Genomic DNA, 21756 nt, shown 5'->3' with positions numbered 1-21756 from the left:
GCTAAGAAATTAACATAATGACTAGTCTGGAGCAGGTGAGATGCAGATGGAAATGCAAAACTATAGCAACATTTCTGCCATGAATGAGACAGACAACTCCCACAGGAGTGGAGATGGGGGGTGGGGGGTGTTGGATGATGAGAGAAGCTCACGGTTTAAAAAATTAGAGACCACACAAATAAATAGTTTCACCTTGATAACTCAAGTCTCACTTCAGCAAGTGGAGGACTCAACAATGTAAAAATGATAAAGTCAGTACATTTAAAATGAAAAAAACAATAAGGAATAAGAACGCTAATGAAATCACTATAAGAAATAGCAGACAGATTTGAAGAAGAATGTAATAGAATGGAGAGAGCAACAGGGGAGCCAACAGTGGCTGAATTTTGAGAGCTGGAAAGCAGGACAAGTATAAATGACTTAGGAGACCCGAGAAAGATGAATACAAAATTGACAGCCAGAAAAACTAATAACCAAGTCCACAGTACCACAGAATGCTAAAAGATTCTGGAACTGGAAACACTAGTAACTCTAGGACTGTGGGTGAAAGAGAGTTTCAGGAGCAGTTTGATTTCTACTAGCCCAGATTCCCTCTTCTTACCTTTCTTAGTCCACTGTCTGTAACAATTATTCCTGCTCTAGAAGTTTGGAGGGTTTTGTTCTGAAGAGGTAAACAAAGATGGTATGGACTAGTAAATACCAGTCAGAGTTGTGGGTCTTTATGGGACGTTTACCAAGAAGAGGTCAGTTTAGTGACCATGTAAATACCTAGTGCTGAATGGCTTGGCTCAGGGAATGCAGTCAGACATTTATTATCCAGTAAAACACTGTAACAGACTTCTCCTGAGTCTCCAAACACCCAGGAGGCAAAACTTAGATACCGTTCACCCTACAGTGATGTGCAAAGCCTCACTCAAGCGCTCGGATCTTCCAATCAGCTTTGAAATCTCCAGCTCTAAATCATGAATAATCAATCAAGAGACAGAGCCACACGCAAATTGTCTTGGAATAAACCAACATTATAAAGGGAGAAGAAAACTTTAAAAATGAATGAATAAATAAACCATCATTAATATTTCCAGAGAGAAAGTATTTTTGAATCCATGAAAAGGAATAGAGGCTATAAAAATAAAATGGACATTCAGATAACAAAAAAGGAACTTTTGGAAATTTCTTTTAAATTATGCTGAAAATGAAACACTTAATAGAAATGTTGGAAGATAAAGTTAAAGAAATCTTCCAGAAAAGAAAGCAAAAGGAAATGAAAAAAATAAGAGAAAAGAGAAGAAAATGAAAAGGGCATCCCATAAGGCATAAGATCAAAAAAAAATACAGAAAGAGAGAAAACATGAAAACTGAAGGGATGAAATCTTTAACAAAATATTGCCCCCAAATAAAGGATACATTTCCAGATTGAAAGAGGGCCAAGATTCTCACAAATATACATCACTGAGACAATTCAGAACACTGAAAAACAAAAAATAAAAAGTTCTACAAACATTTAAAGAAGAAAAGGTCACATACAGTGTTAATAAAGTGATCATATATGGCTGGCTCAGGTGGTAGAGCATGCAACTCTTGATCTCAGGGTTTGAGCCCCATGTGGGATGTAGAAATTACTTAAAAATAAAAAAATCTTAAGAAAAAAATAAAGTTAGGTAACTTGAAAAAATTTCTTGACTGACAAATTGGTTTACTTCTTGTCAGTATAAAACAGTTCCATTCAAAAGCTAGTTTCAACCGGTGATGGGTATTAAGGAGGGCACGTGATGTGATGAGCATTGGGTGTTACATGCAACTAATGAATCATTGAACACTACATCAAAAACTAATGATGTACTATATGTTGGCTAATTAAACATAATAAATTTTTAAAAAGCTAGTTTCAAAAATAGAGTTACTTCTAAGAAAAATAACATATGCCTGTTACATTAAAGCAAAAAAAAATCTTTATATGGATTTTCTGGACATTGAATAATAGGCAGAATGATTATTTTTGGCACTTACTCATTTACAATTAACCATTTTCTTAGCCATCGTTGACTCTAATAATGTGTCATTTATATTTTCCTAAAGAGTATCTCTTTTTATTTTAATATGGTTATAACTGTTTTCACATTGACTTCATTCAATCTTCTACATTTAATAGTTAATAAATGCAAAAATGTTGACATCTTTTGTTAGCTTTTCTCTATAGGCCATATGTTTCATTGAAAAACGACTTTCCCTGAAGATGATGAAGTATCTGGTAACTTCAGAGTGATTATAATTTTGCCCTACTGCATCATATTATTATCTCAGCCCATATATTTTCATTCAGAGTACTCACTTGACAAATACTTTTACAAAATAAAATTCATCAACTAAATTATCTCCATGACTAACTGAAGTTTAAATGCTAGAAAACTGAAATCCTTCTCAATATATCCCATTTCCAGTATAGAAATTATCCAAACAAAACTAGGAACTCCATTGAAAGATTCTTTCCATAAATCAAGATAACCCAAATTGAAATTATAGATTTTAAAAATTAAAACAGCATCTGAGCTCTCATCATCTATTTTGTTCAGTGTTTGACTTGTGTTTGTAGAATACATATCACTGCCTTCCTATTTTCAAGCTTTATTTTAATTAATTGCAATTGATTAAACAATTCCAAAGCTAAGTTTTTGTGCTCTATTAATTGAATGCCTTGATTAAAATTTTCCAAGAGGGTTTGAATGAATACAAGCACAAGTTAAAGGATTTACTTTCCCCAAAAGCTCATAGAGTTGCAGAACATTTAGGATGTTTTACAAATACCTCAAATGCTCAAATTCTTCTAAAATGGAATTAATGAAGAGCAGCAAGGAAAGAGACAGGTGTGCCCATACTAATGTTTTCTGAAAAACAATGTTTTCCATTCTAACGTTCCATGTACAAAGTCACAAACAAATATGAGGGTAGAATCAAAATTATAGGATCTCAGATAACTTTTCGCATGTATCCATTCTCTAAAGCTATTAGAGGATGTGTTCTAACAGAAAGAGACAGAGAAAAAGAGGGGGAAGGAGAGAGAGAGAGTCAAGAAAGAGGGAGACATGTTACACTAGGATGAAAAATGCCCCTCCCTGCAAAAGGATATTCACTTCCTATCCCCTGGAACCTGTAAATATTACTTTCTATGGAAAAGCATACTTGCAGATGTGATTAAGGATCTTGAGGTGCTTTATCCTGGATTACCCAGGTGAACCCTAAATATAATCATTTCTACCATATGTATCCTTCTAAGACGGAGGCAGATTTGACACACATGGAGGAGCAAGCAATGTGATATGGAGCAGGGAGAAACTTAAAGCTGCTAGCCTTGAAAGTTGGAGTAATGTGGCCACAAGCCAAGGAATGCTGACAGCCAGCAAAAGGTAGAAAGGCAAGGAACAGATTCTCCCCTATCATCTCCATAGAGAACATGGCCCTGTCAATATCTTGATTTCAGGTCAATTAAACTGATTTTACACTCTGACTTGCAGAACCATAAAAGAATATTTTTAACTTATTTTTTTTTTATTATGTTAGTCACCATACAGTACATCATTAGTTTTTGATGTAGTGTTCCATGATTCGTTGTTTGTGTATAACATCCAGTGCTTTTGTTTTATTAAGCCACCAAGGCTGTGGTAACTTGTTACTGCAACCACAAGAAACTAATACTAGTGACACACAAAGAGTAGGAATAGGAAATCCAAAAAGGGAGAAGTGATGAGAACCAAAGAAGGACAGACAATAATGATCTCAGAATGATAGCTGTGGAAAAGATAGGTAAATACACCAGTTTGTATTGGAACAGAAGGATTCAAAAAGCAGATACCTACTGCCATCATACTATCTTTTTACCCTGAAGAAGAATGCTTAGATGGGCTTGTCTTCATCTCTTAGTTCTATCTGGCATGTCTTGATCATACTCTAATGAAAGTCCTCTCCTCTCCATGCCCAGCTATTTGGGTCAGTTGAGGATAGCCATTTCACCTCGCAGAATTATTCTGTTTTTATTTACTGCTGAGCAGTCAAGGTAAGCCATGTGAATTTAAAGACAGAAAATACAAAACATCCTATCCCTTTGATAATACCCCTATTAGAAGTTTAGTACCTGGGCCTCGATATAGCCCTGCCAGAGGCTCTATGCTTCCTAAGATCTAACCAAGACTTCTACTAGCTGACAGATCTGAACCCCTTCAATGAAGAGGCAGCTGGGTCCCCTTAAGGAAGGATCCTAGTACACTGCCCAAAATTTACACTCTTAATCCTTCTTCCAATTCTTTCCTAATGAGACCTATGGGTTTTTACCAGGGTGACTGTACAGTGGCAAAAAGGAAATAATAAGACCTTTGGGGACTATTGGACACTGGCTCTGAACTACACTGATTCCAGGAGGCCCAAAACATGACAGGTTTTTTGTCAGAGGAGGGGCTTATGAAGGTCAGGTGATCAGTGGAGTTTTTTAACTCAAGTCCATTTCACACTGGGCCCAGTGGGTCCCTGAACACCTCATGTGGGTTTTTTTCCCCAATTCTAGAATGCATGATTGGAATTGACATATTCAGCAACTGGCAAAATTCCTACATTGGTTCTCTGATCTATAGACCACGAGCTATTCTGGTGGGAAAGGCCAAGTGGAAGCCAGTAGAACTGGCTCTGTGTAGGAAAATAATAAATTAAAAGCAATACCATATTCCTGAAGGGACTGCAGAGATTAGTGCCACCATCAAAGACTTGAAATATACAGGAGTGGTAATTCCCACTATATCTCCTTTTGACTCACTTCTTTGGCCTATGCAAAAGAAAGATGGATTTTGGAGAATGACAGTGGATAATTGTAAGCCTAACCAGGTAGTGACTCCAATTTCACCCACAATACCAGGTGTGGTTTCATTGCTTGAGCAAGTTAACACAGCCTTGTTATGCAGCTAATAAAATGACAAATGCTTTTTTTCTCAATTCCTATTAATAAAGACTACCAGACAGAAGCAGTTTGCTTTCAGCTGACAAGACCAACAATATACCTTCCCTGCCCTACTTCAGGGGTATATCCAAATCTTCAGCCCTATGTCATAATTTAGTTCACAGAAATCTTGATTATGTTTCCCTTCCACAAGTATCACACTGGTCCATTACATTGATAACATTATGTTGATTGGACCCAGTGAGCAAAAAGTAGCAACTATTCTAGACTTATTGGTAAGACATTTGCATGACAGAGAATGGAAAATAAATCTGATAAAAATTCAAGGGCCTTACATCTCAGTAAAATTTCTAGGAGTCCAATGATGTAGGACATATTTAGATATTCTAAGATGAAAGGTAAGTTGTTGCATCTGGCTCTTCCTACAACCAAAAAGAAAGAGAAAGAAGGAGGGAGGGAAAGAGGAGAGAAGTATAATGTTTAGTGGGTCTCTTTGGATTTTGGAAGAAATATGTTCTTCATTTGGCTGTGCTACTTTGGCCCATTACCGAGTAACCCCAAAGTTGCTAGTTCTGAATGGGGCCCAAAACAACAGTAGGCTTGGCAACAGATCCAGGCTACTGTGCAAGTTGCTCTGCCACTTGGACCATATGATCCAATAGATCCAAAGTGCAGTGTCAGTGGCAGATAGGGGTGCTAGATGGAACCTGTGGCAGGCCCGTTCAGGAGAATCTCATTACAGATCCCTAGAACTTTAGAGAAAAGACCTGCCATCCTCTGGGATAACTACTCTCCTTTTAAGAAACAGTTCTTGGCCTGCTTCTAGGCCTTAGCAGAGACTGAAGGCCTGACCATGGGCCACCAAGTTACCATACAACCTGAGCTGTCCATCACGAACTGGGTATAATCTGACTCACCAGCCCATAAAGTTGAGTGTGCACAGTAGCACTCTATCATCAAATGGAAGTGGTATATGTGAGACGAAGCCCAAACAGTTCCTGAAGGCACAAGTAAATTATATGAAGTGGCCCAAATGCCCATGGTCCCTACTCCAGCTATACTACTTTGTCTCACCCAGGCTTCACCTATGGCCTCAGTGGGACTGCCCTACAATTAGTTGACAGAGGAAGAGAAGACTTAGGCCTGCTTTGTAGATAGTTGTTCTCTACAATATGCAGGCACCACCTGTAAGTGGAGAGCCATAGCACTACAGCCCCTCTCTAAGACATCTCTGAAGGACAGTGATGAAGGAAAATCCTCCCAGTGGGCAGAACTTCAAGCACTGCATCTGGTTATTCATTTTACTTAGGTGAAATGGCCAGATGTGGGTTTATTTACCATTCATGGGTTGTGGCCAATGGTATGTCTAGTCAGGGGTTGTGGCCAATGGTATGGCTAGTCAGGGACTTGGAAAGAACATGACTGGAAAGTTGGTGACAAGGAAGTCTGGGAAAGAGGTATGTGAATATACCTCCATGAATGGGCAAAAAGGGGAAGATATTTTATGGATTTGCCTTCCATGCATGCAATGTTTTTGCCAAAACTGCTATCCATGGACTTAAAGAATGCTTTATCCACTGACATGGTATTCCATACACTGTTGTTTCTGATCAAGGAGCTCATTTCACAGCAAACGAATTATAGCAATAGGCCCAATTTCATGGAATTGAGTGGACTTACCATGTTCCCCACCATCCTGCAGCAGCTGGCTTGACTGAATGGTAGAAGGGCCTTTTAAAGACTCAGTTACAAATGCCAGCTAGGTGAAAATTCCTTTCAGGGGCAGGGCAAGGCTCTTCAGGAGAGCATGTATATGCTCTGAATCAACATCCAATATATGGTTCTATTTCTCCCATAGCCAGGATTCACGGTTCCAGCAATCAGGGAATAGAAATGGGAGGGGCATTACTCACTATTACCCCTAGTGACCCAATAATAAGATTTTTGCTTCCTGTCCCTCCACAACTTTATGTTCTGCTGGCCTGGAAGTCTTAGCTCCAAAGGGAGAACTGATCCATTGAACTGGAAGTTAAGACTACCACCTGACCACTTTGGACTCCTCATGCCTCTAAATCAATAGGCAAAGAAGAGAATTTCTGTGCTCTTTGGAATGATTGATTCTGACTATCAGAAAAACATTTGCTTGCTCCTATACAGTGGAGATAAGGCAGAATATGTCTGGAATACAGGAGATCCCTTAGGGTACTGCTTAGTATTACCAGGTGCTGGATAAAAGTCAGTGGAAAGGAGCGCCTGGGTGGCTCAGTTGTTGTGTGTCTGCCTTTGGCTCAGGTCATGTTCCCAGGGTCCTGGAATCAAGCCCCACATCGGGCTCCTTGCTCTGCGGGGAGTCTGCTTCTTCCTCTCCCTCTGCCTGCTCCTCTGCCTGCTTGTGCTCTCTCTCTCTGTCAAATAAATGGATAAAATCTTTAAAAAAAAAAAAAAAAAGTCAATGGAAAACTACAACTCAATCCAGGCAGGACTACTAATGGGCCATACCCTTCAAGAATGAAGGTTAAGGTCATCCCATCAGGTTAAGAACTATCACCAGCTGAGGTGTTTGCTGAGAGCAATGGGAATATGGAATGGGTAGTAAAAGAAGTTAGTTCTAAATAGTAGCTACAACCACATGACCAGTTAAGAATTAGGACTGTAACTGTAATGAGCATTTCTTCCTTATTTTATTATAAATAGAGTTAATCCTTGGACAACATGGGTTTGACCTATGCAAGTCCAATCCAGATGTGGATTTTTTTCAATAAATATATAGTATTTTGTAAGCATCATGTAAGAAAATATTGACGCAAGTACTAACAGACAATTCATCTTGCAAACAGATGACATAAGCTTATGGTATCAATAAATACAGTACTGTAAATGTATTTTCCTTATGATTTTCTTAATAACTTTTTCTTTTCTCTAGCAGAGTTTATTGTAAGAATACAGAATGTAATACATATAACATACAAAATATGTGTTAATCGTTGGTTTATATTATTGATAAGGCTTCTAGTCAACAATAGGCTATTAGTGGTTAAGTTTTGGGGCAATCAAAAGTTATACACAATATTTAAGGAATACAGTGTCAAGGAAAAGAGTAAACACCACCCAAGAATATTGCATCCTCTTCTGGGGAAAGGGTTAGTGCATTTGCAGTTGTGTGCAAGATAGTTGTATCATGTTAAGTGTAATTATAACCTTGTTGCTGTCTTTATTTGGAGATTAGGTATGGTTTAAGGAGCTGTGTATGGACGCCAAGTTGACAAGGGATGGACTTTTAATTCTGAATTTTATGTGACCACTTGGTGGGGCTACAATGTCCAGATATTTGGTCAAACGTTACTCTGAGAATGTTTCTGTGCGGGTATTTTTGGATGAGATTAACTTCTGAATCAGTGGACTTTAAGTAAAGCAGATTGCCCTCCATAATGCAGGTGGGTCTCATCCAATCAGTTGAAGGCCTGAATAGAACAAAAGACTGACTTCTGAGCAAGAGGGAATTCTTCCAGCAGACTCCCTTTGGACCTGAACTGCTACTTTTCCCTGGGTCTCCAGCCTGACTGCCTTCAGGCCTGAACTGCAACACTGGTTATTCCTTGGGTCTCTGTCCTACTGACCTATGTTACAGATTTTGGATTTGTCAATCTCCATAATCATACAAGCCAAATTTTTAATATACATAAACACATGCACATTCTAATAGCTCTGTTTCTCTGGAGAACTCTAATACAAATAGTTAACAAAAAGTCAGGACAATGGCTACCTAGCAGTTGGTGGTATGACTGGAGAGAAGTACACAGGAGAATTCTAAGCCATTAGTCATATTCTACTTTATTACCTAAGTGGAAAGTACATGCATTTTATATTACTACTATAAATGTTTGACACCCTTCTCTGCGTGAATAATGCATATCACACACAAACACACACACAAAAAAATTTAACTCAGGACAGGTAATATATCAGACTACCCACTGAAGACAGAAATAGCAAACTAGAAAATACATGAAAAAAGTTATTAAACATACCAGAAGAAGACAGAGATGTAAAATATGAGAGATTAGCAAATAGGAACAAGAGAATGAGAAAGTCAAGCTCAAGAAAGAACTCTAAAAGAACAGCATCTAGATTATGGTGAAGGAAAAATATTCAAAGAGATCATGAATGACAAATTTTCATATAAAAGAAGCAAAATTCGGGGCACCTAGGTGGCTCAGTCGGTTAAGCATCTAACTTCAGCTCAGGTCATGATCCTGGGGTCCTAGGATTGCATTAGGCACCCTGCTCAGCAGGGAGTCTGCTTCTCCCTCTCCCTCTGACACTCCCCTCTACTCATGCTCTTGCTCACTCTCTGTCTCTCTCAAATGAATAAAAATTTTTAAAAATTTTTAAAAAGGAAGCAAAATTAATCAAATAAATATAAATACAAATGCATAAAATATGAATTACTAAAAATATAGAGCAAAAGAAATCTTAAAGGAAACAAAAAGAAAAGGGAAACAACAATGATATGTATAAGAGATTTCATATCAACAAGAAGTCAAAGAGGTAATTACAGAATGAAGTGTACTAAGAAAAAAATGTCTGTCTACGTCAAAGTCTATCCCCAGCTAAACAATCATTTAAAAGCTGAAAAACAAAAACATACTGATACCAAAAAAATGAGCTTTCTCTTTCAGACTCTGGCTAAAAGAATTAGTGGAAGAACACTTCTGCATAAAGGAAACCGAACCTCTAATAAAGAAGTAAACAGCTAGAAACAACACTGAGCAAATAAAATCAGAATTTGAAAAATAAAATTAGAAAGTTTTAATAAAACCTGTTGGTACAAATGATTAATTTGAGAGAAGAGGGTTAAGAAAATCAAGCTGGAAATAAACTGCTAGAATAAGTATGAAAAAAATTACAGGAGAGGAGAAAGACATTATTATTCTAAAATCTTTGTATTATTTTGGAGAAGGGTAAAGATGTTGATTAAGTTCAAACTTTGGTTAAGTATGTATACTAAAAATTTAAGAGAATTACTGCAGTAGTAGACTGTGAAATTTCGCCAAGTATGGAGGATGAAAAAAGAAATAAGAAACAAGGGATAAAGCAACAAAAAAAGGATGATCATAAGGAAAAATAATGATGGTAGGAATATATCCAAGCATTATCAGTAAGCACAGTACAGAGTACATGCAAACAGTTTTCACTGACAAACCCACAAACCTACTGGTATATTCTTACATTAAGCACTCAAAAAGTTAAAATTGCATAATATCTGAACATTACTCTTTAGAAATTTGATAGAATGAATATATATGATCCACTTTACAGGTGCATACAATATTGTAATCAATAATTAGAGATTAAGAATTCTTTTCAAGGGGCGCCTGGGTGGCTCAGTCATTAAGCGTCTGCCTTCGGCTCAGGTCGTGATCCCAGGGTCCTGGGATTGAGTCCCGCATCGGGCTCCCTGCTCGGCGGGAAGCCTGCTTCTCCCTCTCCCACTCACCCTGCTTTGTTCCCTCTCTCGCTGTGTCTCTCTCTGTCAAATAAATAAATAAATAAATCTTTAAAAAAAAAAAAGAATTCTTTTCAAGCACACAGAGAACACTTATAAAACTTAGCCACCTACACAGATAATTCTGGAAAAGTATGGGAGACACTGTCTCTTGCTCACCCAACACAATGTCCAGTCCACTTCCCTATGAACAAAACCTGCTCCTGTGTTCAGGTGGTAATAAAGAACTCCCTTGGTCTGTAGCTCCAGAGAGTAAATAATGATCAACTCAAACCAATTGTTTTATAACTGCACATTGTTGGTGTACAGTTATGCAAATTATTTTATTTTAATCCAGCAAGTATATTTTTAAAGATACTCTTGAGTTTTCTGAGTGGACAATCATATGGAAGTGGAGAGGTTTTCAGGATATCTACTCTGTGGTGTTCCCAGACAGCAAACTGCATTATCAAGAGATCTGTACTCTAGCTGTAGCTGTCCCTACACAGCTGTGGAATTATAAGCAAGTCAGTTTTCTTCTCTTCAAAATTATAAAGCTGAAGAAAGTGAGCTGGCGCAACCCTAAGTTTCTTTAACATGTGATCATATGAGTTCTATTCATTTTCAGCTGAGAGATCACTCTGCTGTGTCATACTGAATGTCTTTTTTTCTGTTTTCCAAGGTTTTATTAAATGCTAAAAATATTTATCCACCCTCTTTTCGGGTCTAGAGTTGCCTGCACATTTGGGGAGTCAGGAAATAGGCTGTTCCTAAAGCTATGCCAGACTATGTGAACTTTACCAAGTTGCTTAAAACCCCATTTACCTTTACTTCCTTCCCACCATTGTGGAAATTACTGCTTTAAAAAATGCATGAAAACAGCACTAGACCAAAACTTGGGAACCTACTCTGTTTGTGAACAGGAAGTCAGGGCCTTAAAAGAAGAGGGAATATGTAGAAAACAGGTGTTCCTGTCTTCCTACTGTAGCTGGTGGCCCCTTCTATCAATTCCTCTAGTTGACTTTTAGATATTAAGTAAAGAAGGAAAGAAAAAACCTAGTATTTTAGCTCCATCATTGACTCTGAGTCATGTATGAGCAGGGAATATCATCAGGATTCCAATGATACAAGGAACAACGTTAGCAATTCTGAGTACAGTACAAAACATTGCTGATGAGGTGGGTTCCAAGAGGATCAACTTGAAAACTGGTTCACTGTATCAGGCTTAGGAAGGCTGAGGTAGAAGCAGAACAGACAGGGAGCTTCCTTTCACTCTTGCTCAGAAAAGCGTTACCATAAAAAAAAAAAAAAGGAATGTTGCCATTATTGTTCCAGGACCATCCCATTCTAAATGAGGTCCCTAACATCTGCCCTCCGCTCTCCAGTTGCTCCTTTTCACTTCTAAACAAGGATGAGCTCTCACTGGGAGTCTAGCTTCAGCTTGATCCCACAGGGAGCGTGGGAACCTGAGCCACTCAGTTATTCCACCCCCAGGCAAGGGGACTGGCTTTAAGAAAACCTGGGTTGGTCTATCAGCATTGGCTGAGGACTGCGCCTTGGGGCTTTCACCTCTTAGGATGTGGATCCCGTTTGATTGAGAGCTCTTCTGCAGAAGCAGGTTTGCCGCAAGCCTTAGCTGCAGCACTTACAGAACTCAGGGCAGGAGTGGAGGAGTGCTCCAGCTGGTGATGGAGGTCTAGAGGGGGCACCCATAAAATTCACTACAGTTTCCAAGACTTCATGTTCCTATAGCAAAGTCTGCTTGCAGGGTGAATGTGGCCCAATGAGTGGTATATTAAAAGGAACAGTTAGGCTTTCCCATCCTCCTAACATTTTTTTTTTTTTTTTTTGGAAGCTGCCCTGCATAGAGTTTGCCATTACCTTTTCAATAGTCAATACCTTTTCTACAGTTTGGAAATGCTATATTTAGTCTTGAGTGAGTGAATAGAGAAGAAAGAACAATATTCCAAAAAACTCCTTTCACAACCACTCTTTCACCATGGTATTTTGCTACTTTATTTCAGGGACTAGTTTTTGAAAATAGCAGAGCTAATTTCAGGCTTCCCATATCTTGCAAAGGGCAGAATATTCTTTATAAGGAAAATATATTTGCATTTAATTTAATTTAATTAAGCACAGCAAATCCTTTATCATCTGGACCTAACCATATTGAACTGTCATATAAATTCAATATACAAGGTAATGTTTGGCACAAATACTAGAGCCATAAAATATGTCTCACAGTCCTATAGCCTAGATGTTAAGACAAGTGTTAGATATGATCTTAGAAAAATTACAGTACACATATTTACATCAAAGTGGCACCATCTCCGTTCCTTTTGAAAACAATAATAATTCTTCATATTGGTATAGATGAAAAGTCCAGATTCAAAAACACTTTTAAAAGAAATTGGGAAAAAATGTCTGCTTCTGCTTGTAGATGCATCAATTTTCTTGTAGGATATTCAAAAAACTGGTAACATTGGTTACCTAGCTGAGAAAGGTGATTAATATACAAAGACTTTCAGCTTGGGTGCCTGGGTGGCTCAGTTGGTTAAGCGACTGCCTTCGGCTCAGGTCATGATCCCGGAGTCCCGGGATCGAGTCCCGCATCGGGCTCCCTGCTCGGCAGGGAGTCTGCTTCTCCCTCTGACCCTCCCCCCTCTCATGCTCTCTGTCTCTCATTCTCTCTCTAAAATAAAATAAGGGGCGCCTGGGTGGCTCAGTTGGTTAAGCGACTGCCTTCGGCTCAGGTCATGATCCTGGAGTCCCGGGATCGAGTCCCGCATCGGGCTCCCTGCTCGGCGGGGGGTCTGCTTCTCCCTCTGACCCTCACCCCTCTCATGTGCTCTCTCTCTCTCATTCTCTCTCTCAAATAAATAAATCTTAAAAAAAAAATAAATAAAATAAAATAAAATAAAATAAAATAAAAAAGGCTTTCAGCTTTTTTTTTTCTTTTTTGAATTCTGAACCATGAGACTATATTTCAAAAGTTATTAAGAACACTTTATCCTTCTGAGATTCCTCCAAATATATGCATTTTTATTTTTAGGAGTATGCTTAAAATGATTTTATATTGATACACGTGAGGGAGATAGACTTTCATTGAGAAGTAGTTATAAAGATGTTAAAATTCATTAATTGCCTATTATTAAATGTTAGCTACTTTGCTAAGAGATTTATGTGCTTTCCTATTTAATCCTCATCACAAAACTTGGGGTAGGTGATATTTTCCCCATTGTACAAATGAGGGGATTAAGACATAATGGATAGGCAGCTTATCTGAGATCTCATAGCTAGTAAGTAGCTAGTATAACCTGTCGCTATAAAATCCAGGCAGTCTAATTATAGGGACTTTTAGTTAAAAACAAGTTAGTAGACATTTCCCAATCTGGGTCCTTTTTTGGTTTTTAATTCATTTATAAACTCTAGTTAATTCTTCTATAATCATTCATTCCCCTTCATGTTAGCACTGGAAAAATTGGTGTCAGTGATTGTGGTCCTGCTGGGACATCTCTATATTAGTCCTGAAAGATATAGGCCTCTGGAGGTACTCCCCGGGTTAACCTTAGAGACCAGAGGATGGCCTGACCATGATAAGATCACTTTCTCCCCAGTTTCATGTTCTATCTAACATTAATTATTTGATCTATGAACCTGAAACCCACTTAAGGAATGGACATTTAAGTTTCTAATAGGCTATGGGGATTGGTGAGACACGTGGTACAAAACAATCCTCGCCTGATCTGGTTTATCTCATTACTGTACATTTTTCAGAAACTCACCTAATGACCCTACTTTCATAAAAATATGAATATATAGTCTGTGCTAACACATAAAAATTGGAAGAGGAAAAAGAGATTTCCCAGACAGCACTGACTTGTGTGCTACATTGTTCTAATTTCGGAACTGGGAGTTATTCCAGCAGACCCCCACTATGGCTGAAAACATTCTGGCCTCTTGTCTCAGTTACCGCAGGTGAGAGGATCAGATCTGCTAAGCCCCATCTGTGGATTCAGACACAGACCCTAGCCAAGACCTAATCCTGGAAAAAGAGTGTGTTTGTGTTGTTTCCTCACAAAATCAGTTAGGAATGCCAATAAGGAAACTTTTAGAATAATCCTGGCAAAAGACAATAGAACGTGATGTAGAATAATGGCAACAGGGATGGACAGACAAGGAGATGAGCCGTGCAAGTTCAGAAGGTGACATTTGTTGGCCCTGAGTCATCATAAGATGTGAAGATTGAGGCAAAAAAAAAGTCATAAACCCTGCCCGGTTTCTTAGTTGAATAACAGTAGGTGATTGATGCCATCCATGGAGACTCAGGAAGAAGCTGAGGTTTGGGGCAGTTATTTTTGCCTTTCATTTGGTTTCACTTGTGCTTGTTTGCTTTTAATTTTGGTGAGTTAGAAGGTGGTTAGAGTGAGATGATTACTTGATTTCATTTCAACGACAAGCTCTAACTAACGGGCTTCTTGTTTCCCTTTGGTTTCGACCCAAGTCTTTGTAGTTTTTAAAGAGACACAAAGAGACCCCAAAGCACCCAGGAGACAGAAATCCTGCAATACTTGTAGCCAAAAAGTTTTCTGAGGCTAGATATCACAAACCGGTACCCATCAAACTGACTCCAGCCCTCAAGGCATTCTATACCTTGGAAATTAGTTGCCAAGGTTTAAAAATGAAGATGGTTTCATTTAAAAAGATAGATGCTTGTTTCTATATTTGCAAAATCTGGGGTCCAGATTCCCATACGACACTACCAGTTAAAGCTGACCCTTCAAATGGGCATTTGTTCTTCAGTACATCACTGTCTCCTCCATCCCCGCTTCAGTTTATACATCACCTGCTGGCTTCCCTAGGTATTCTATTTTAAGTCCCCTGCCTCAGGCCAAAACCTCTGACTAGCTCTGAAATCCCTTCCCTTCTGTAAATTATTCCCCACCCCTACCCCAGATTTGTGATAACTGCCCCTAAGTCCCAACTAAAGGAAGAAAAACATTTTCTTCTTAATTATAGGTTGGATATTATTCTACATCTATTCACTGGATTCTGGGTCATTACCAAACTGTTTTGTACTTCCATGGTACCCCAAATCCTCCTTCCGCTTTTAGCCAACATTAGGCCTTAATTAACAGTGCCCACCCCAAGAGACGTGGTTGAGAAAGATGTAGAACAAGAACTATCCAGTTGTTAAGTGCCTGGAGACCTGGATTTGGACCAGCCCTCACTCTGATAGGACCTCTTATTACCTGCTCTTTCCTACCCTACGCTAATTTTCTAGACACCTAGAGCTAACCTGCCAGATTAAATATCTGAATCTATCCATACATTCCAAACACTTGATTCCAGTCTCAGGATGTGCTCTTTGTACCTACTATCTCTCAATGCCCTCTTTCCCCACTCAAAACACCAGATATCGAACCATTTGTCTCAGTGAGTCTAAAAAAAAAAAAAAGATGGGGTATTAGGGTTATAGCAGATTTATATAGTTGACAGAGGAGTCCCAATGAAAACCTGTTATAATTAGCTGTTCTTACTGCTGGAAATCTGTCTAATCCCTTGGGTGTGTTGGGATAGAAAAGTATTCAGAACGCCTAGCACACATGGTTGCCTTAGGTGACTCCGCCCTCTCCCTATGACCATTCATATTATCTAGAAACCAAATCCACCCTTCATGAATTTCCCATCATGCCACTGCTATATGGTTCTTATGTCCAAGAATCACTTCTTTCTCACCAATAGCCCTAGAAAGCTGGCCAATATATTATCTTCTACTCATTCTGACTTTCAGTGTATAAGGACACAAAGCCAGCGGGACATCTGAGAAACCTCCATTTAGATTTAAACAACTAATTTTGTCATGGGTAACTTTGCTTTTTCATTTATTCAACGTGAATGAAGCATCCAATATGTGCCAGGTGATAGGAGTGTAGAAATGAGTAAGACATGGTGACTAACCTAGAAGAACAGGCAAAAAGATATTAACTGTTCTAACAGAACCATGATCACAGTTTTATGGGTCACAAATGAGGAGCATCTAACTTCTAGAATAGTGTTTCTCAAACTTTATCGTGCTTCCAAATCACCAGAAATCTTGTTAAAATGAAAATGCTGGGTCAGCATGTCTTGAGTGGGACTGAGAATACTGAGAATCCTCAGAATTTCTAACAAGCCCCCAAGTAATGGCAATGATACTGGTCTGTGGACTAGACTTTAAGTAACAAAGTCCTACAGAACCATGAAATACTTCCAAGAAGAGATGGTGTTAAAGAATGAGAATAGGACTTACCCAGTAAAATAAAACAAAGGTGGTCTAGGCAAAGAAACAACATAGTTTGAAAATCAGAAAGGGGTTTTCTAGTGACTTGATAATTAGCATACACAATGTTAGAACTAGGCTCTCTGTTAAAATTAATGGTATTCAAAACATGTGGATTGGCTTGAATGTTTTAGATATAGTCTCCACCACTGCCTGAATGGAATACAAGAACCCACGGAAGCCTACACCCCAAGTTCTTTAGGGACAGCATTGGTGCCCTACTCACTAATCAGTGTCTAGCTAATAGTTCAGGAGGGCACAGAATCCAACTCTAAAAGTTGCCGTGTGTGCTTCAAGTGAATCTTTCTTACGAAGTGTGGTTAAGGGACCTCAAAGAAGAGTGCACTAGTGCTTCATCAAACTTACAGACACATTTTGTGCCTCTCTAGTAAATGTCTAGCAAGTGTCCATATATGTCACAGACTAGCATCTGAAACATGCTCTCCTTACTCCTAGGCATGCACCTACGGAGGAGTAGCTAACCACCCCTCACCTTCCCAAAAGCTTTGATTGTTCTTCTTATCAACCAAAACCTTAAGAGTTGTTGGCTTAGTTAGGTAGTTTGATAACACATCTATAAAATGAAGGTAACAATATTTGTCCTGCCCTCCTTTAGGAACAAACTAGGATAGATGTACTCAGAAAGATGAAAATATGATGAAGGTGTTAGCTGTAATTTAAAGAGCCAAGAGGCTTCCTACAGTAGCCACCAATGTAGATTGGTACTAAATTTGCATGATCAGGAGAATAATCTAAGGTTCTCTCTTTTTTTAAATTTTATTTTAATTCTAGTATAGTTAACATACAGTGTTATATTAGTTTCAGGTGTACAAAATAGTGATTCAACATTTCATACTTCACCAGGTGCTCATCATGACAAGTGCACTCCTTAATCCCCATCACCTATTTCACCCATCCCCCCACCCACCTCCCCTCTGGTAATGATCAATTTGTTCTCTGTAGTTAAGAGTCTGTTTCTTGGTCATCTCTCTCTCTTTCTAAATCTCTTTTCTCATTTGTTTTGTTTCTTAAATTCCATAAGTGAGCGAAATCATATGCTATTTGTCTTTCTCTGACTTATACTCTCTAGCGCCATCCATGTCATTGCAAATGGCAAGATTTCATTCTTTTTTATAGCTGAATAATATACCATTGCATAAATGTACCACATCTTCTTTATCCACTCATCTATCTATGGACACGTGGGCTACTTTCATAATTTGGCTATTGTAAATAGAGAAAATTCAACAAAACAAAAAGCTGGGTCTTTCAGAAGATTAATAAAATGGTTAAGTCTTTAGCCAATCTAACTAAAAAAAAATAAATAAAAAGAGGACACAAACTATTAGTATCAGAAATGAAAGAGGAGCATCACTACAGATCCCATGGAAATTAAAAGGATAATAAACTTCATGCCCACAAATTTAATAACCTAGATAAAGGGACTAATTCCTTGAAAGATACAATCTGCTAAAACTCACACAAAAAGAAACAGTCTACCTGAATAGGCCTATATCCATTAAAGAGTAAATAGCATTCCCAAACAGAAAGCAACAAACCCAGATGGGTTCACTGGTGAATTCTATGAAACATTTAAAGAAGAAATTATATAAATCCTCCACAATCTCCTTCAGAGGCCAGAAGCAGAGAGAATACTTCCTAACTGATTCTATGAGGCCAGAATTAGACTAATACTAAAAACAGACAGGCATTAGAGAAAAGGAAAACTATAGACTAATATCTCTGATGAACATAGATGCAAAAATCCTCAACAAAATATTAGCAAATAGAATCCTTAATCATTGTGTATAATTCTTTTTATAATCTAAGGTTCTTGTTAAAAATACATATTCCTAGATCCTATCAGTGGAAATTCTAATTCAGTCTTCTGGGGGAGGCCTACATATGTAATAAGTACCTCACATGATCCTTGTAATTATGTCAATTTTGGAAAGTGTGCAATGGAATATGGGGCACACAACACAGAATACTCAAACTCTACCTCCCATCACCAATTCCACCATATACAAGAGCACGTCTGTACCATTACCGTTACCAGGAATGACTCACAGCAAATACTTCCCCATCGGGTAGCTCTCTCCCTCCTGGCAATTTGTGTATAACATGAGACTGAATTGATACTATATGCAATACAGCCTACAAAAATATTTGAGAAGCAAAGATTTGAGGCTTCCAATACAACGAATTATTTTTCTTCATCATTTTACAATCAACAAATTTCCCCTACTTGAGCAAAAAATTATCTCACATAGAGATAATTCGAGAACCAGAACTTTGATGCTAAATTTTCTTGGAAAGCTCCTCTGGGACCTCTTCTGGCGGTGTGCTTATTATGTATAGGTGTTAGCATCTACGAGTATTTCACAACCATTCATAAGAAACGCTCTGGCTAGGAGGAAAGCTGTGATGTGCACTGTACCTATCCTTTAAAAAAGGGACAATAGACCAGCTCCTGATTTAGGTCTTAGGTGCCTTTCATCTAAAATTTTTAGTTCACAGCATTCATTTTGGAGTAAAATAGGCATGATTGCTTCATGCAAGTACTCTGCAAAAAAAAAGTGAGCAAATAGAATGAGTCACTTAAAGACATAATCTGGTAACTATATCTTTATAGAGCTGCGCTAATACTAGAGTCCTGGAAGGTGTGGCTACGGGAAGAACATTGGACAGAACAGGTATCTGATACTATGCTTGTTATGTTTACATAAAGTAGCATGACAAAACAACCTTAGCAGGCCATCTATGTACCTAATTATAAGTGCCACATAAAAACTCACTGGTGTAATGTATGGGGATTAACATAAGAATAAAAAAAATAAAATAAAATGGTTTGCGAAATTGTAAAACAATGCCGCTCTTCTCACCAATTTCATTTTGTTTTGGAAAATATAGTTATTGTTCATTTGAAAAATGTAGTTATTATGTAAAGGTTTATTATCTTAAAAATAAATATATATATAAATTTCAAAAAAAAAAAACAACAAAAAAAACTGGTGGTGGGCACAATTATACACACAGTGGATTACATCAGTAAATTTCTCCCCAGGAGTCACAACCAGCTGGATGGGTCCTCTTGTACTTCCCTCACAGAACCAGACTCACAAGCTCTGTCACCAGATTAGATTCAGACTGAATTGCTTAGAGAATCCAATCAAATAAACCTTTCAATTCAATTATAAATTACTGCTTTAGTTTGAGGGTGGTAAACTTCCAGATTTTATTATCCCTACAGGTGCTGAAAACACCAGTTGATTTAAAATAAACCTGTGCTGATTAAGGACATCTGGGATACAGCCTTTACCTTGAAGTAGACTGAAGGAGGATGACCCATGGTGAATGTCAGAGGTCAACTGGGCAGACTGTGTTCAAGCCAGGGAGCATGTGCTAAGGATTTGTTGCTATTTGTTCTTGTCTTTATTTTTCCAATGTGGTTGAACCTCTGTACATGTAACCCTATAAACATCTCCCCAACTACTAATAACCAGAGCAGAAAATATGTTTGTAACAAAATGTACAATGTAGAGATCACACCATTTTACAAAAGCTTCAAAAATATTAATATTTTCTTAGCAAACAATGACATGCACTTCAAATACTTGAACACAATATTGTCCATTTTGCTCTTGCTTGATTACAGATTAATTTCAGTGATCTTCTTTCCAACTTATCTGCTTCAACAAGAAACTATGAGGGTTATTTATCATCTGTAAAATATTCTAAAAATTGACTAATAAGTAATGGTAACTATTTTATTAATAAAAGAAATATATTTTCAAGTAAGTGACTATGGTTGCCAGACACCAAAGGGTTAAAAAGACATTAATAGAGCCAGAGGAGAAATTCACAAAGCAGTTAAATTGCAGAGTACTTGCATGAAGCAATCATGCCTATTTTACTCCAAAATGAATGCTGTGAACTAAAAATTTTAGATGAAAGGCACCTAAGACCTAAATCAGGAGCTGGTCTATTGTCCCTTTTTTAAAGGATAGGTACAGTGCACATCACAGCTTTCCTCCTAGCCAGAGCGTTTTCTTATGAATGGTTGTGAAATACTCGTAGATGCTAACACCTATACATAATAAGCACACCGCCAGAAGAGGTCCCAGAGGAGCTTTCCAAGAAAATTTAGCATCAAAGTTCTGGTTCTCGAATTATCTCTATGTGAACCAGGAAGTCACTAAGTATCTCATGCCTCAGCGTCCTCACCTAATTATGGGAAGAATGTCTGTAATGTGTCATGGAGGATTACCATGGAGATGAATGAGATAATGTACAGAGACAGCACAATTTCAAATAATATTTCCTTTACCATAACTTTTCAGCCCTTGTATCAATTTACTCTGTTTCTCCTCTCCTAAAACCCTTAGTAAGGTGCTGACCTCAGTGTGCTGACCTTCCTGCTTTGTGATTATATAGGGTTCCCATTATTTTTATTTTCTATTTCCCCTACATAACCACCAAGCAGCCCATATAATCACCAGCCCTTACTCTGGTACAGTAGTCTATTCCTTTATTTTTTTTTTAAATTTTTAATTAAATAAACTCTATGCCCAATGTGCAGCTCGAACTCACGACCCCATCAAGAGTCTCATGCACTACTGATTGAGCCAGCCAGGTGCACCCAGTACCGCATTCTTGAAGCTACCTCAACCCTGGGTAACAGCACTTTTATGCACTCTGATTAAGTACAGTAGGGCAGCATAACACAGTCAGAGAACTTCACACTTACCCAAGGAATCAGAGCAAAGATGTTTTCCCAGATAAGTGGCTAAACTCTGGTTACCAGAGCCAAAAGAATTATTATCTTCTAATCATTAGAGAGGCATCAGGCACTTAGAAGCATCTTAAAGCAAAGGTATCCATGAGCAATAATCATAGACAAGCCTCACCTATGGAGCATTCCCTCAATCTGCTTCAGTGATTATATGGCACTGATCTCCCCCCACTGACCCTTTTCAGATTTAAGAAATAGCTTAAAATTAAAAACAA

This window comes from Mirounga angustirostris, unplaced genomic scaffold (assembly GCF_029215605.1).
Source record: "Mirounga angustirostris isolate CCGP_5_RB_7025 unplaced genomic scaffold, mMirAng1.0.hap1 SCAF_7, whole genome shotgun sequence".
Taxonomy (NCBI): Eukaryota; Metazoa; Chordata; class Mammalia; order Carnivora; family Phocidae; genus Mirounga; species Mirounga angustirostris.
Note: the sequence above shows the minus strand (reverse complement) of the source record.